Source organism: Mesocricetus auratus, unplaced genomic scaffold (assembly GCF_017639785.1).
Source record: "Mesocricetus auratus isolate SY011 unplaced genomic scaffold, BCM_Maur_2.0 Super-Scaffold_15014, whole genome shotgun sequence".
In the NCBI taxonomy this organism is placed as follows: Eukaryota; Metazoa; Chordata; class Mammalia; order Rodentia; family Cricetidae; genus Mesocricetus; species Mesocricetus auratus.
In genome coordinates, this window is record NW_024429186.1 from 7,076,059 (window position 1) to 7,093,297 (window position 17,239).

Sequence of the window (17,239 nt, forward strand, 5' to 3'; positions counted from 1 at the left end):
TATATTATGCTTTTATATATTATAAAACATATTGTATTTGCTTTAGTTTTTAAAAGATATTCTTTCTGAGTATTTTCTAGGCCAATATTTTGAGTCTACCCCCGGCCCCATCCCTCATCCTGTACCTCACAGATATTTTTTTACTATTAAAAGAAATATAACATAATTTATTCCTATATATGCAATGTATTTTGATATACTTTTTTGTGGTGCTGGGAATTGAACTTTGGACCTCCCATTTACAAGGCAAGCCTCGATCCCTGAGTTATGTCCCTGGTCTGTGATTTATTTTTAATGCCTACTTTTAATCTTTCCCTTTGCAGTGGTTTAAATGAGAATGATTCCCTATAGGCCCATATATCTGAAACTTTGGTCCCTAGTTGGCGAAATTGTTTGGGAAGGATTAGGGCGTGTGGCCTTGCTGGAAGAGGTGTGTCACTGGGGGCGGGCTTTGAGGCTTCAAATACTCAAGTCATTTCCGGCCTCTCCCTCTCACCTCCTCCCTTTCTCTGTCTCAGGTTTGTGGGTTGAGAAGTGAGTTCTCAGCTCCGGCACCATGACTGCCTGCCTGCCGCCATGCTTCCCACCATGATGCTCATAGACTCACAACACCTCTGAAACTGTAAACCCCAAACAAACCTTTTTTGGTAGTTTGGATATAATTGGCCTCCATAAGCTCATAGGGAATGGCACCGTTAGGAGGTGCAGCCTTATTGGAGTAGGTGTGGCCTTGCTGGAGGAAGTGTATCCCTGTGGGGGCGGGCTTTGAGGTCTCTTATAAGAGATCACCCTCAGTTGAAGGGTGGATTGGATTAAATGTTTAGGACCTTGCCTGACAAAGGTCAGGAAAAAAAGGAAACCTAAGAGATCACCCTCAGTTAAAGGGTGGATTGGATTAAATGTCTAGGCCCTCACCTAACAAAGGTCAAAAAAGAAAGGGAACCTAAGATAAGAAGTTGCCCTCAGTTGGAGGGTAGATTGGAGGGTCATCCTCAATGGAAAGATAGATTAAAGATGGGTAAATTAAATAAACTGGTAACAGTTAATAAATGAGGTATTAGTATTCAGTAAAGAAAAAGACAAAGGTATATAAAATAAAAATGTTTGGTTACATTTATATAGGGTAGGTTATTAAATTTTGTGAGTCATCTCTAAAAACTTTTGGCAAAAGCCTGGCCTTTCCACTTTGCATCTACAGAATTACAAGGGGTGGGTATGGCTGTAGCCCCTGAGTGTAGCTCAAAACTTCTCTAATGAAGAAATGACGAGGGACATACAGGACTTTTTCAACCTTTTGTTTTAATTCAAAGATTGACTGGAGTTGTTCTGTTAAAGAAGTTTCAGTTCAACAAACTAATCATAACCTAGGCAAGGAGAGATATGTATGCATGGTCTGTGTGTATGGACGTGGCCACGTCAGTATGTATGAAGTGTGAAATGTAAATGTGTGAATGTTGACAAAAGCAACTGTTCTAATTGCCTTGGATATGATTAAAGGGATACTTAAATCCCTTCAAACAGTTAAAAACTACCTAAATCGATTTAGATATAGCCAAAAGAAACATCCAGTCAGTCGGTTAATATTTTAACAAAAAATTCAAGTTAAGCCCTCAGAGCCAGTCAGAGAGAGAGAGAGAGAGAGAAGAGAGGTTTTTTCAGGGAACTGTCCTGTCACTTTGGCAGGCCCCCACCCCCAAAGGTGTCTGTGTAGATGCAAATTAGGCCTTGTCAGTTCAGATGCAAATGAGGCCTTGTCAGCTAGTGAGAGCTACAGGTTAAAAAAAAAAGGGACTATTTGAGACATAGTATAGTTTACAATCCTTAAATGATTCTCAAAGGTACTTAATGGTTATGTGGTTATGTCCCTTTTAAAGGACATCTACTAATAATTTAAATAGTGATCCCAATTCACCTAGATAGTTAACTAAGGAGGGTAGACAAATCCTTCTACTGTTATGGTCCAACTTCAACAGTTCAAAAAAAAATTTAAAAATAAAAGGGGGAGTAATGTCCCCAGTCCCCACATGATTCATTAAATAATCCACTCCTCATTTAAAAATTTTTAAAATGTAAATGCCAGTGAGGAATCTGCTTCAGACAGATTCTGACATAATGGAAGTTAAACAACTATTGCTCAGGTCAAATGAAAACATCCATACACTAGACAGTAGAGAAGACCCTAATTTAGGGTCGAGGGCATGTTTGTGTTTTCTTACAGGAAAAGAATAAAGCTTCAGTAACTGTCACAACATTTGGTGAGATGCATGGAGCAGAGAAAACTGGACCTGAGACCATGGGAGCCTGCTCAAGCCAGTTCGAGATCTCCTAAGTTGGTGTTCCTGACCCTTGATGTCATCAAATCTACAGCCCAAGAAAGAAATAAAACAGTCAGTACGAGATTTCCAGTGTCTCATCAAGCTTGCTACACCAACCTCCTGGACCCGTGAGTTTTCATCCCAAAGCCAACAAAACTGGAAGATTAGCAGCTAGCCTTTGATACACCTTAAAACAACAGAATTCATTTTGCCAGCTTTTCCCTTTGGGGGAAAAAAGACCCATTTAAAACATTTGGACATTGGTATGGACTGTGATGAATGGCAAAAGCCTCTTTTGAGGGTTTCTGCTCAAGGTCTGGTGTCCCCACAATTCACCCCTTTTTATTTTTAAATGAGGCACTCCTACCTTAGGTCAAGTAGGGTCACCCTCCCTGGCCCGTCTTTGGGGGACCTTGAACCCCTGTTAGGTGGGAGTGGGTCTTCCCCACAGGTTGCCTGTCTTTGAAGTAGCCCCACCCTTAAAATTATTTGTAATAAGGCTTTATGGCTATCGGGATTGCCATGGGCTAAGGCACTTTGAACTCAGCATGAAGCCAGAATGCCTACTGCCACTGTTACCATTCCTAGGACCCCCACTGACATAGCGCCTCTCTGTCACCTGCCCATCCCCTGATCTGGGCCTTAGCATTCTACCACCAGCCTTTCTTTGCTACAAGGGTGATTTATAGTTACAATTTGAAGGTTAAAACAGTGATAAAGTTTACAATCATTTTAAGATCTACTTAGGAAAGCATTAGAGAGTGCACTTGCACAGATACATTAGGTACAATCATTGATGTTACACATGTAGCATTATAAAAAATATGAACAAGAGGCTTGTTGCACTATTTACAGAGTACCAATTTGTTCCTGTGGTGATGTAGTCTGTAGATTTAATGTCAGTAGTATCAGCCGAACATGTAACCCGAGTCAAAGTCTTTTTGTCGCACCAGGACAAACCACATTTCTCCAGAAGAACACACTGATTCCAGAAACAGGAACTACCAAGTCTGATATTTCAAGTGACCATGCCTGGGAGCAGGCATCTGTGTAATGTTTACTAAAAACAATTCAGTGCTTTAAAGCTCTTGATTAGGGCTCAGATAAGGGCTTGCTCACTGAAATACCAGGCCTTTCACACCCCCTACGGCTAGATGCCTCTTCCTGTTTCCCTGTGGTGTCTCCCCGATTCTGGGGCCCGGAGATTAGACCACCAGCCAGGAGGAAAGAATGGTATGTAGATGAATGGCAGAAGTCCTTAAAAAGGGAAGCTCCTTTTTCTTAGAGAGACTTCTCCTGAGACTTCTCCTGAGACTTCTCTCTCCTAAGCGGACTTGAAATCTCCTCCTAAGCTGACTTGGGAAGCATAAAGTTTTCTTAAAGCAACCGACCGGTCTCTGTGTCATCTATCCCGACCACCTTGCTACATTCTCGGATGCAGGCCGCACAGCAGGTGCGACACTCTTATGCTCAAGCTATGCCCAGTGTAACAGACAGTTCACTTCCTGTTGCTCACGAATCAAGATGTAGAACTCTCAGCTCCTTCTCCAGCAACAAGTAAGTCTGCTTGCACACCACCATGCTTCCTGCCATGATGATAACGGAATAAACTTCTGACACTGTGAGTCACCCCATGAAATATGTTTCTTTATGAGAGTTTCCATGGTAATGTTGTCTCTTCACAGCAATATAAACCCTAAGATCCCCTTCTAAACACTATGAAGTTTTTTTGAGATAGGGTTTCTCTGTGTGGCCCTGCATGTCCTGGAAATCACTCTATAGACTAGGCTGGCCTTGAACTCAGCAATCCACCAGCCTCTGCCTCCCAAATGCTGGGATTAAAGACATACACCACCACTACCCAGCCTACAAACCCTTCTACAAGCTTCTGTAAGTTGTAACATGATTAATCAAAGACCCAGACACAGATATCAGGGTTCAAACTTCAAGCTGAAGAAAAGCAAAGCAGGTGGCCACTAGCTCTCACTCTACCTCAGACTGAAATGTGATCCTGGCTCCACCAAACCTCAGGCTGAAGCCTCTCCTCAGTTTGGCTGGAGAATTCTGAGACTTCAATGTCTTTCTGTCTTCAGTGTGGCTGGAGAGTGAATGCCTGATGCTGACCTTTCTCCTAGCTTACATACCTCCCTAGTGCTGGGGTTAAAGGCGTGTGATCCCAGGTGCTGAGGTCATCTTTGTGTGAGCTGTTTCTCTTTAGGACTGGATCACTCTTGTGTAGATCTGGGTGGCCTTGGACTCACAGAGATCCATCTACCTGTTAATTCTGAGTCCTAGAATTAAAGGCATGTACCACCACCTCCTAGCTTCTGGCTGCTGGGATTAAAGGTGTGTGCCTGGCTTCTATGACTTGTGACTGACTTTGCTTTCTGAATCCTCAGGTAAGCTTTAATAAATCATAGATAATATATCACCACAATAAGTTGTCCTGGCCATGGCATTTTGTCACAGCAACAGAGAGGTAACTAATACGCTCACATCTCTGGTTGTGAGTAGCCAGACTGTACAATTCTTTTCTTGGGGCTTGTCAAGCTTTCTGGGAAATTTTCAGTCATTGTGTTTTCAAACCTGCACCCCACTCCCAAGGGAGTCTACCTCCTACGGACCACTCACTTTTCTCCCATCCTGTGTTGGCACACTCACATTCACTCACCTTTTCTCCCGCAGTACCTAATAGCCTCTCATGTCCCCAGCCCATTTTCCAGCCCAGAAAGGGCAGTTCTCACCAGGTGAATTTGTGTGACAGTCCTTTTAAACTTCTTCCATGATCTTAGCATGTTCTGGCTTTCACCACCTTCTTTAACATGTGGACTGGATTTGTCTACAGCTATGGCTATGTGCTGTTTCCTGGTCTCCTTCTGTGTACTGACTTCTCCTCTTATCTTAGCTGTGTGCTCCTGTTTCTTCATGTCTGGTGATTTTTCAACAGGATGCCAGACAGCGATTCCTGTGTTGCTGGCTGCTGGTTATTTTTGTGCTCTTTGCACTATTTCTGGATTCTGTTCTGGGATGCAGTTATTTTCCCTTATTGCTCTTTCTGCAGCTTGTGTGTAAGCTCTGACAGTTGGGACAAGAGCAGCCGTCAAATCAGGCTCGTTCTGCTGGTATGGGTCTCTGAGCTCTTGGACTGCAGGCTGTGGCATCTGCATTCCACAGGGTTGGGGCTCATGCCCCAGGGCTGAGCTGTCCTTCACCCGGTCACGACTCCCTTGGCTTCGGACGGAGATAGTAGTCCTCCTCAGCTGCACCGGTATGCCCTGCATCCCCTCTTCAAGTGTCTGCACCCACCACGACTCCTCGTTCAGAGTCTGGGCCATTTCTCAGCAGCTTCCCCTTCTGTATGCCTTGCCAAAATACTCAAGCACTGTCTCAGCCCGGGGAGTGACCCCTCCCCACCCTGGCTGCTGATGCTGAGGCAGTGAGCCAGGGAATCGTGGGACTCACCTCTTCATTCCCCTTCCCTGGGAGTCACTCGCAGGAACTGGCTGGCTCCCAAAGCACCGGTGTCGCCGTCATGTGCTCCCAACCGTGTTTCTAGGATGGGCCGGTAAGTGCACCTTATTGCTCTGTCACAGCCGGAAGCAGAGTGTGTGCCATGTTGTATTTCTGTGCAGTGCTACCTACTGCACAGTGTCTAAAATTAGCCGAAAGACAGACTGTAGAAGATTCAGTTGTGCCACAGTTACACGCCATAGGCCACACCCACATAGAGCGGGAGGCTGGCTGGCCTGCCCTAGCGCTGAGTAAGGACACCAATGAGAGGGAACAGATGCACACTTGCTTTTTTCTATTCCACAAAATGAGGACTAATTTTTCTCTACTGTTAAAAACTAACCACTAACTAGGAAATAAAGGTTGGGTTCCTTATTTTTACTTTCTTGGAATGGCTTTAAAAAATAAGGAAAGTTCTGTGGGCTGGTACCTCACACCTTTCATCCCAGCACTTGGGAGGCAGAGGCAGGCAGATCTCTGTGAATTCAAGGCCAGCCTGGTCTACAGAGTGAGTTTCAGGATATCCAGAGCTAAACAGTGAAACCCTGTCTCAAAAAATGACAATAACAGAAAGAAAGCGTGATAGGGAGAAAGAGAAAGAGAGAGAGAGGGAGAGAGAGAAGGAGGAGGAGGAGGAGGAGGAGGAGGAGGAGGAGGAGGAGGAGGAGGAGTTGTCACACTTTGGTACTGGCTCCTCTGGCCAGCTGAGCCCATGCCTCCTTTATTCCTGGTGTGAACGAGGCTGAGGGCATGGGGTTGGCCAATGTGAGGGAATTCAGAGGAAATGGCCTACGCATCACCCACGGTCTTGCTGGTCTGCACCAGGAGCCATCCCACGCTGTCCTGTGCCTCCTGCTTTGTCACCGGAACTTCTGCTTGGGCTGACAGCTGTCACTTACCTGATAAAGCTTGAGATAAGCTTCAGGCAAAGTGTCCTGGAGTGCTGGACCCCAGAGGACCAGGGGAGTTCCGAGGGTCCAAGTCCTCCATTTCTCGTCTAGGAAGGGTTAAGTCCAGAGTGGGCGGGCAAGGCGGCTGTCACACATAGAGCAGCGGGAGTCTGGCTCCCTGGCCCACGCTCAAGATTTCCTCCAACTCTTTGCCCCACAGAAGGAAGAACACTGCCTCGGCGCAGAAAGAACAAATGGAGATGTACTGGATACTTTATGTCAGCTTGGCACAAACTAAAGTCATCTGAAAGGAGGGAGCCTCAATTAGGAAAATGCCTCCTTAAGATTCGGCTGTAGGCATTTTTTCTACGGAGCGATTGGTGGAGGAGGGCCCCGCCCATTGTGGGTGGGGCCACTGTGTGCTGGCTGAGGAAGCCGCGCCGAGGATCAAATCAGTAAGCAACGCCCCTCCACAGCCTCTGCATCAGCTCCTGCCTCCAGGTCCCTGCCCTGTTTGAGTTCCTGTCCTGACTTCCTTCAGCGATGGACAGTGGTATGGAAGTGTGAGCCCACATAAACCCTTTCCTCTCCAAGTTGCTTTGGTCGTGGAGTTTCATTGGTCACCCTAGCTAAGTCAGGGGACTTGTGCCACGTGTGTCTGGTATCCGTGTCTGTTTTCACTGTGTTCCCGTGTACACACCACGCCTGGCAAGGTCACCAGGGTCCTTCCAGTATAGACAAGGGCAGGGAAAGAGGAGTCAGGGAGGACGGAGACGAGGCGTTGCTGCATTAGGCAGAGCCTGGCATGTCTGTCTGTCTGTCTGTCTGCCTGTCCCTCCGGCCCGCCTGGGGGAACTGCATGTTCATTACCGCACCGAGAAACTCAGACTCCTTTTTATACTGGACCGCGGCCTCCGTGAGTGCAGAACAAAGTGACTCTCAGAGCCAGTCCCTGCCGGTTTCCGCATTAGTGTTGGAGAATCAAACAAAAGAGCAAGCAAAGCCAAAACCAAGCCAAAGCAACAGCAAAAGTCATCAAATCCCTTAAATTCCAGGTACTTGGGGAACCGAGGTGCTCGTGTTCTCTGGGTTTGCTGAGTGGATGGAGACACAGATGGGAGAGAAGGAATGTCATCGGAAGACACCCTTCAGTCCTCGCAGCACAAGGCTTGTGCAAGCCAACCAATATTGTGTGAAGACATTTCCTTCCTTCCTTCCTTCCTTCCTTCCTTCCTTCCTTCCTTCCGATACAGAGGGAGGCAGGTGCTCCAGGCTTCCTCTGTGAAAGGGAGAGGAAGAGCCCAGGTCTACACGGCGGCGTTGGGGGCCCTTTGTTGCTGTCCTCTGAACGACCCCTCCCATACTGTAGGAGGCCCTGGGCTCATCTAACTCTGCGCTGTTTTCTCTCTTCTAGTTGGCAGACCTAAGTTGACTCTGTGGCACATCCTTTGCTAAGTGACTCCATAGAATATTCTGGTGTCTCTGCAGCCAGCAGAGGCGTAGACCCTCTAAAGGAAGGTCAAAGGCACCACCCCACCAATCCCAGGATGTGCCTGTCTTCTAGGAAAGGCCAAAGTACCTGTACTCTCTTATATCTTCTCTGGATCATCAGGAGAATGGGGAGACAGAAGGAGATGGGGTACCCTGAGGGGATGGGGTACCCTGAGGGGATGGGGTACCCTGAGGAGATGGGGTACCCTGAGGAGGTGAGGTACCCTGAGGAGATGAGGTACCCTGAGGAGGTGAGGTACCCTGAGGAGGTGAGGTACCCTGGACACGAGAGGCAGAGTGTATCTGCTCACAGTGGATTTTCTTGGGCCATTGTCTGGGTCTGGGCCATAAGCCAGGTCAGAATCCCTTGTTCTTATAGAGATGCCTGAGACAAGTTAGGGGCTGGGCCTCCATTTCCTCAACCGAGGTTTGCTCCTTCACAACAGCCCTTTCTCAAGAACTGGCCAAGGTCCTGAAGAACTGCATCAGCCCTTTGTCCCAGCCCCTAGAGTGCATAGCACCACCCCACCCTGCCCTGTTGGCTGGCAGTAAGCTAATTCCAGGGGTCCTGCATCAGGCAGACAAATAATTGCACAAGCCAGTGACTGGGTTCCTGGCTATTCAGCTGGACACTCAGTGTGCTGACCTCAGCCGAAGGGGGCTCCTTGGGGGTTTGTTTCATCCCTGGTCCTGCAGGTTGTGTGCAATTCCTGAATAGCAATTACCCAAATTCATTTATCCATGCAAGTGGTGTGTTAGCATCCTCAGCAAGGCCCTCTGTCCAGTCATTTCCCGGTCCACACTTCCTCCTGTCCTGTCCTTCTGTCCTTTCCTCTCAAAGGGCAGCAGGAGACGGACAGGGAAGGTCCTCTTCCTTCACCCTCCTGTTGCCCCTCTCCCCTCTCTCTCTCTCTCTCTCCTTCTTTCCTTCTTTCACTCCCCAGCCATTTCCAGATGCTTCCAGAATATAGAGTTGGCCCAAAGACAGACAGGTCCTGCGCCTGCTTTTGAAGGAGGAAGCAGAGGTTCCAAGAGTCCACTTCCCTGAAGCCACAGAGTTAGAAGGCTTGTGTCATCTTGGAAGCCCGGACTCGCCCGACCCCCAGAACGTCCATAACCTTGCCTGACCTCTCAACCTTTGCATCAAGTCCAAGCAGCTCCCAGGAGGCTCCAAGGACGCGGGCTGTCCCTCCGGGTCCTGCATCTCCCCGTGGTTAATGAGGGTGCCGAGGAGAGCAAGTACTGAGACGGAGGCTTTTGTCCAGGGCCAGCAGGGATGTCTGAGAAGGGACGGCACCCAGCACGGGCCTCACACGGCAGCTCCCAGGCAGCGTCTCGTATTGGTTGGCTTTCTGTTCCTATAACAAAATGCCCAGGGCCGGGCGTCTCTATGAACACAAGGGAGTAGCTTACAGCTCTGCGGCCTCAGAGACATGAGGCTGGCATCTTCTCAAACTCTGACGGGGACCTTGCGGCCCAAGGATGGCTTGTCACTGTGTGTGCAAGCAGGAGACACGACGTGGTGAGACAGCGGGAGTGAAGGGAGGACGGGGGAGGAAGGGCGGGGTAGGGCAGGGGAAGGGGGAGGAGAGGGAGGACAGAGCACACCTGTGTCAAAGCAGCCCTTTCTCTAGAACTCTCAGGGGCCCCAGGGAACCTAACTGCTCCCTTCCGAGGATACCGGTCATACAAATACAAATACAAATACAAATACAAATACAAATAATACAAATACAAATGCAAATACAAATACTGGGCACGCTTCTTACAGATCCTGTCACCTCCCAACTCTCCACACTGGGGACCACACTCCCGGTAAATGAATGCTGGGAGCAACCATACCCAAGCCACAGCAGAACTCATCCTCTTTGGCCAGGAGCCTAGAGCCCCGCCCCAGCCCAGACTGGCAGCAGGTGGTCCAGCAGTTGCCCGCCCCTGGGGCTGCAGAGGGTGTTTCACACTCCTGGAAAGAGCAGGGTGACTGTGGCGGGCAGAGCCGGGCGGGCGAGCACGGGGACCACAGCTCCAGCCTGTCAGGGAAAAGCAAGGGACAATGGGACCCACTTTCCATTGTGTCAAGCTGCCATTTCTCTCAGAGAGATGAAAAGGGCTTCCCGGTGAGTGTGGGCCTTTGTGGGCAGGAGAAAGGCTCCATTTGCGGCCTGAGTGGATTCCCAGGGTATTGAGGGCTCCAGGCTAGGCTTAGTGGGATGGGGATTCAGCAAATGGTTCCTCGTTTTCATGGGAAGCAAGCTGTTGATAATGCGCCCTGTCTTCTGTCATGAAAACCTGAATGGCAGGTCCTTGGGCATTCAGTACGGCAGGGGCTGGGCGCAGTGCTTGGCCTCATGGCAGGGCTTTGTCTGCCTGCGGTCCCCATGGTAGACAGCAAGGACAGCCGGCTACTGCCATCCTGATCCCCAGCCGCTGGCCCTTGGGCGTGTCTGTGAGCTCCAGTTCTCCAGCCCACTCCGCTCACGCCCCGCGAGGCCCCTCACCCACCTGTCCGTCAGTTATCCCCGTGGCTGCTGCCCTGTGCTGATTGTCTGGGCTCCCCGACCACTGCAGGGTCGGGGGTCTCCCCGTCAGTTTGGGTTGCTGGGCTCTGCACTTGACCCAGAAGGTGGGGAGCAGTCCTTCTGGGCCGATGAAGGAAAGGTAGGAGGGGACTTGAGGTGGGGAGGGAAAGGAAGGGAGGAACAAGGAAGGGAGGAACCTGGCCCAGCCCCGTCATGAAATGAAATCTCTCCCGACATCGATGCCTCGGTGTCCCCGTCTGTCACTGAAACCTGTGTCATCAGATAGGGGTGGGCCAGTGTGCAAGTCTAAACAACACCGCTTTAGAATTCCACCGCCGGCTTCCCGTGTTTGCTGTGCTCATGTCCTTGGACCACCGCGGCCAAGCACTGAGTTAGGGTGGTTTGAGCCGCAGCCACGCATTCTATCTGGGAGAGAGAGGTACAAGGTCAAGGGGCAAGCGATTCCTCTGACTCGATGAGGGACGAGCTGTCTGAGCCTCATGGCCAACTGCCTTTGATGTTCCTCAGCTTGTAGAAACATTTCCCCAAGCCCCGCCTTCCGATGGGACCCTTCACTCCGCCTCTCTTCCAGGAGCATCCAAGTCTCCCTGCCCACAGCAACGCCAGCACACGGGGGTGGCCTCCCTAGTCTCTATGCCTTTGTCCCAGTTTAACATGGTAGCTCCGTCGGCAGGGAGGCTGTTTCCCAGTGGTCACATTCTGAGGGGACTGCTTTCTAGGTCTTGATGGGGTCTTAGTCCTCCCTCCCCATGCCCCAGCCTGATCAGGATAATCTAAGTTTTCCCACGCCTGGGAACCGCTTCCCGCTCTTTCCCCTCAGCTGCGGGATCTCCTGTTTCCTCACTGCGCACAGAACCATTTATGCTAATGCTCTGGCTGGCCAGACAGGCAGGCTGGTGCCACCTCCGCGGTCATGGCCGCGTAACAAAGTGCTCTGTAATGGGAGGCTTGGTGGTTGCCGGCTGTGCTCAGAGGCTGCACCGCTGTGCAGCGGACTCACATTGCCGGCTATGCTCAGAGGCTGCACCGCTGTGCAGCGGACTCACATTGCCGGCTATGCTCAGAAGCTGTACCGGTGTACAGCGGACTCACATTGCCGGCTGTGCTCAGAGGCTGTACCGGTGTACAGCGGACTCACATTGCCGGCTGTGCTCAGAGGCTGTACCGCTGTGCGGGGGACTCCCATGTCCCAGTGGGTCACCATCCAAGCAGGCAGTCCTGGGGTAGAAAGAGGGACCCAAAAGGCCCCCCCAGGAAGCTGATGGTGGTGACTTCTGTCCCAAGAGCAGCCAGTGGGAGAGATGGGAGAGGCCACACCCTGAGACCCAGGAAATTTGTTCAAGGAATCCAGTTTCAGGTTCAGGTTCAGCAGGGCAGTGGCTCCTAGCTGATGGTCTCACCGACTCATGGGTGAGCACCCCACCTCTGCCTTTTGAGTGGCTGTGTGGTTGGGTGGCTGGCTCCAGTGTCCTCTCCTTCTCCTTTGCTCTAACTCTGTCTGCCGAGGGCCTCGGAGGCCACGGAGGCCGCCAGGTCATTGGCGTTTGCTACAGTGGCAAAGCCCACCGAGGCCTACCAGTCTTGAGGCAGCCATGACGGAAGCCGAGCACATTTCCCACCCCCAACCCTCAAAGCCGGCCGTGGCAGGCCCTAGATAAGGAGCAGCTGTTCCGGGAGAAAACGTGCCAGGGGCACGTTCCCCATTCAGTCTACCACGCACGTGCAGACGCTCCCACTTTACACGAGTGTTCACAGCCTGCGCCAGATTAGGGTGGAGACTCATGCTCTCTGACACCTCCCTAAGGTAAGGGCTCCCTCCACTCCCATCTTCTCTCCGAAGCCTCAGCTCCCATGGCCCCAGCCTCCAGGCCCCATATTCTCAATCCCCAAATTGGTTCTCCAGCCCCCAGTCCTCAAGCCCCAGCCCCCAGCCCTTGACTGCCCCCTCTGAATCCAGGACCCACGCAAGTGGGCATTTGTGGCACTCTGATGGACAGAGCAGAGCTCAAGACAGCACGGGCCTCCCACACCTCTGTTTGAGGTATCCAGAGCCACGTACTTCCTCAGTACTGGGGCACCCACTCAGACCCCAGCCTTCCCCCATCCTACCCACCCTGGCCCCAGGCGTACGGGAAGTCGGCTTTGGACCTTGATTTCAGGTTCAAGTTGAGCTTTCCCCAGACGTGGCACCTGTCCTCCAGGATCAGCGAGCTGCCTGGGGTTGAGCCTGGACAGCTCAGTCGGTCTTCTAGCTGTGGTGTCGGGCTTGGTCTCCACCCAACCCTGTGGTCCCCGAGGAAACCAGGCTGGTGGTGCAGGTCTGTGTGCACATTTGGGGAATAGTAGGCTTATCTGGGGTTTGCTAAGAGCCAAGTGGCTGGATGCCAGCTCCATGGGAGAGGGGTCATGCCTGAGGAATGGCTGAAGTGATCATGATCCTGGGCCTGGACTGGGGTCTCTAAGGAGTGGCTGTGATCAGGGATCGTGGTTGTGGTCAGGGGCCGTGGCTGTGGTCAGGAGTCTGGCTGTGGTCAGGGGCTGTGGTCAGGGGCTGTGGTCAGGAGTCTGGCTGTGGTCAGGGGCCGTGGCTGTGGTCAGGGGCCGTGGCTGTGATCAGGGGCTGTGGTCAGGGACTGTGGTCAGGGGCCATGGCTGTGATCAGGGGCTGTGGTCAGGGGCCGTGGCTGTGGTCAGGGGCTGTGGTCATGGGCCATGACTGTAGTCAGGGGCTATGGCTGTGGTCAGGGGCCGTGGCTGTGATCAGGAGCCGTGGCTGTGGTCAGGGGCTGTGGTCAGGGGCTGTGGCTGTGGTTAGGAGCCGTGGCTGTGGTCGGGAGCCATGCTTCAGAGGAACAGGTCCTGGTTGCACTAGCCAGGACTCCCAGACCAGTGGGAGAGGCTCCAGTACCCATAGGGCAGACCTACCCGCCAGGAGATTGGCTGAGATTGCCAGGGGCACTCCATGACTGTTCAAAAATAAACTAGGACAGGTGTCTTAAGGTTCCTATTGCTGCAAAGAGACACAATGACCATGGCAACTCTTATAAAGGAAAGAATTTCATCAGGGTGGCAGCTTACAGTTTCAGAGATTCAGTCCGTTATCATCATGGCAGGACATAGCAACATTCAGGCAGACATGGTGATGGAGAAGGAGCTGAGAGTTCTCCATCTTGATCTGCAGGAAACAGGAAGTAAAACTATATTGCTGGGCATAGCTTGAGTATAGGAAACCTCAAAGTCCACCCCCACCCTGACACACTTCCTCCAACAAAGCCACACCTCCTAATAGTTCCACTCCTTAGGGGGGGGGTGCATTTTCTTTCAAGCCATCCCGACAGGCTATATGGTAAGAACTCAGCAGCCTTGGGAGGAGCCGGAGCCTATAGTCTGTGCCCCTCTGCTCAGCGTCACCGCGACTCAAGTTTCTGGGGACCCCACAGACTCAGAGAGTTGTCCAGGCAGAAGGTCCATCCAGCAGGCTCTTGTCCTTCCCAAGACTGGGCAGAGGTAGGAAAGTGTCTTCCTACTCTGCTGTTGGGACTGCCACCCTCCTGGGGACTTGCCCTCACCTGACGCTGGCTGGCTATGATCCCCAGAAGGTCATTCTTTAGTGGGACAATGAGATACCCAAGCATTTATTCAGCCCACCAAGCTTCAAGCCCTTGCTCTGAAAAGAAAAGCTTGGGTTACCTCCCCACTGTCCTAAGAATGGAAAGACAGCAACCACCACACTCTCCGGGAGAAGATGTCACAGGAACCCCACAGAGCTAGGTTGGTAAGTTCTGTCTTCCAAAGCCCAACATTGCTCCACTAGAGCCCGGACGCCTCTCCTCTGGAACAGCCATCTGAGAGTGCTCTCACAGACACTAAGTGAAAGGGATGCAGGAGCCACAGCATGGATAAGGCAGGGGCTCTCAACACCCAGAGCTTACAGATTCCACAAGCAGGTAAGCAGGAATCAGCTAGGGTGGTGAGCTGGTGTAGTTACTACAGCTGGGAATAAAAGGAGCCTCCGGGCCAGTAATGCCCGACTCCACCTGGGTGGGGTCACCCAAAGGTGCTAATGTGAAAACTCTGTGGGTCAAACTGAGTTTCCTGAAAGTTGACGATGTAGACATGGCCTCCAGCAGTTATTCACTGTGCTGATGGTATGAGAGCAGCACTTTAGGAGTTAGTTTTCTTGTTGTGACCAAATACTTGACAAAAAGCAAGTTATAGGAGGGTGTGTCCCATCATGGCACGGAGGCACGGTGGGGGGGGGGGTGTGAGGCGGCTCTCACACTGTGTGTGTCTGCAGTCAGGAAGCAGAGAGAGATGAACCCTGGTGCTAAGCCTACCCTCTTTTTTCTTCTTCCATCCAGAGTCCCAGTCTGTGGGGCGATGCTGCCCACACCCAGAGATATTCAATCCCTCTGGCATCCCCTTGCGCACACACGCCTGGAGGTGTGTCTCCTGTGTGACCCCAAATCTAAGCAACTGATGGTAAAGGTAACCATCACAGATGCTTGCCTCCCACACCACTGCCCTGGTCCAACAGCACACCCCAGTGGACGGTCACCCTGCAGACACCTGGCCAGGAGTCCCACTACGTGAGCAAGGCAAGCTGAGGCTGTCACATGAAGAAGTGTCTGGAAGGGTTGGGTGACCAGACGTCACCTAGACAGGATCCTGGAACTGAAAACGGACCTCGGGGAAATCTGAAGAAACCGTGGACTCTGTTAACAATGTGAGAACATGCAGCTGAGACTCCAACATGGGGGAGCGGGGTGGACCACATGGGAACTTCATGAGCTGGCCTGGTCACGTTTCTGTAGAACTCAACTCTCCAGAGGACCATGTTAAAATGATTTTGTGGGCAGGGCAGTCACCAGGGTGAGGACTGCTGGCCATCAGGGAAGCCGACAGCACCATACCAGCTACTTTTACCGGGATTTGCAATCTGCATATAAACACGGGTTTGGTGCTCATCGGCAGAAACCGACAAGACAATGCTTGGGAATCTGTCTGCCAGGCTTGTAGCCGCACCCAAGGCCTTGTTGAGACAGGCAATGCGAGACTCCACCCAGCACACCTCGACTTCTGCCCCCTGACCCTGGGGTGGTTCCCATCCTACAGATGGCACAGCCAGGGCTTGGCGAGAGGGTGGGACCCGGCGTTCACACCCGGAGATTCTGAGGCTGCTGCAGAGTAGGGGTGAGCTACATTTCCATGCGTGGGATGGCTCTGTCAGGGTTCCCCTTGGGGTTTCTAAGTGCCCATTCATGCGGAGTCTGGAGTTCTGGATGGGAGCCGGAAGAAGTCCATTATTTGTTTGTTCCCGGTCCAGATCTGCTCTTGACCTCGGGAGGGAGGAGGGAGGGGCTCAAGATCACAGGAAGAATGAGAGAAGAACTCCTCCGGCCCCCAAGTCACCGCCCACACTGCCTTCTCTAACCCCACGGGCGGCTTCATGGCACAATTACTCCAGGCTGTAGACAAAGAAGTGAAGGCTGGAGAAGGGGACGCTAGCCCCCCCACGCTGGCCCCCCCATGCTAGCCCCCCATGCTAGCCTCCCCCACGCTAGCCCCCCACGCTGGCCCCCATGCTAGCCCCCCATGCTAGCCTCCCCCACGCTAGCCCCCCACGCTGGCCCCCCCACGCTAGCCCCCCCACGCTAGTTCCCCCCATGACAGCCTTTGGTCTCCTCTACCTTCACCCAAGCCGGCATCTCCACACCTGGCTCAAAGGTTGGCCCACCCCCAGCTAACCCAGTGACTAGTCTAGGAGGAACAGACAGATGCCTTATGAAGGACTTCCTGTAGGAGGAGGGTTTTGGGTGCTCTCATGGGGGCATTCAGGGTCATGGGGAACTGCATCCATTGTCACAGCCTGAAGAAGTCACCTCATGACCTGCAGGGAAACAGTGGTTTTTTGGCTGCTTGGTTACCCGAGTAATGGCACAGGAGTGCAGCCCTGGTTCCACAGACTTGGAGGGACCCTGTGTGCGCTGAAAGCCTCAGTGACCTGAACCTGAGTGTGTGGCTGGATTCCGCACATATCATGGATGACCGCAGAAAGCCCATTTAGTTCCTTCTCGGGGCCAGGCTGTCAACCTCACATACGCCAGGTGACTCAACTTCCTGATGAGCTGGCTACTGGATTCCTCATTTTTCAGCGGGGAAAACTGAGGCATGGGAAGCTAAGTGGAGAAGGGTGAGTGGAGTGAGCAGAGCTTCGCCACAGCTGGTCTTGGCTGGTCTTCTCTTATCCCAGGGGGGCAGAGCAACTGAGATCTGAGGCGCTGAGTGGACTTGTCCCCAGCCACAACTGCTGTCCCCAGACGCGAGGGGAAAGAGGCAGAGGCTGCTCTGAGAAGGAGTCTCCGGGGGCCCAGCCCAGATTGTGGGGTGGACACTGCGTGTGAGACACTTGGCAGAGGCCAGCGCCTCTCTCTGTTGCAACCTGAAATGTGGAGATGGACGCTGTTTAAGCCATCAGCTGATGGAGACTTGC

The 17,239-nt window shown here is 52.0% G+C and overlaps 1 long non-coding RNA gene across 1 annotated transcript; it reads left to right on the top strand.

Annotated features, from left to right (window-relative positions):
• Positions 1–4,876: 4,876 nt before the first annotated feature.
• Positions 4,877–7,308, top strand: LOC121139232. The gene is made up of 2 exons (XR_005876085.1): positions 4,877–5,880; positions 6,936–7,308. It is a non-coding gene; the product is annotated as an uncharacterized LOC121139232 (long non-coding RNA).
• Positions 7,309–17,239: the final 9,931 nt, after the last annotated feature.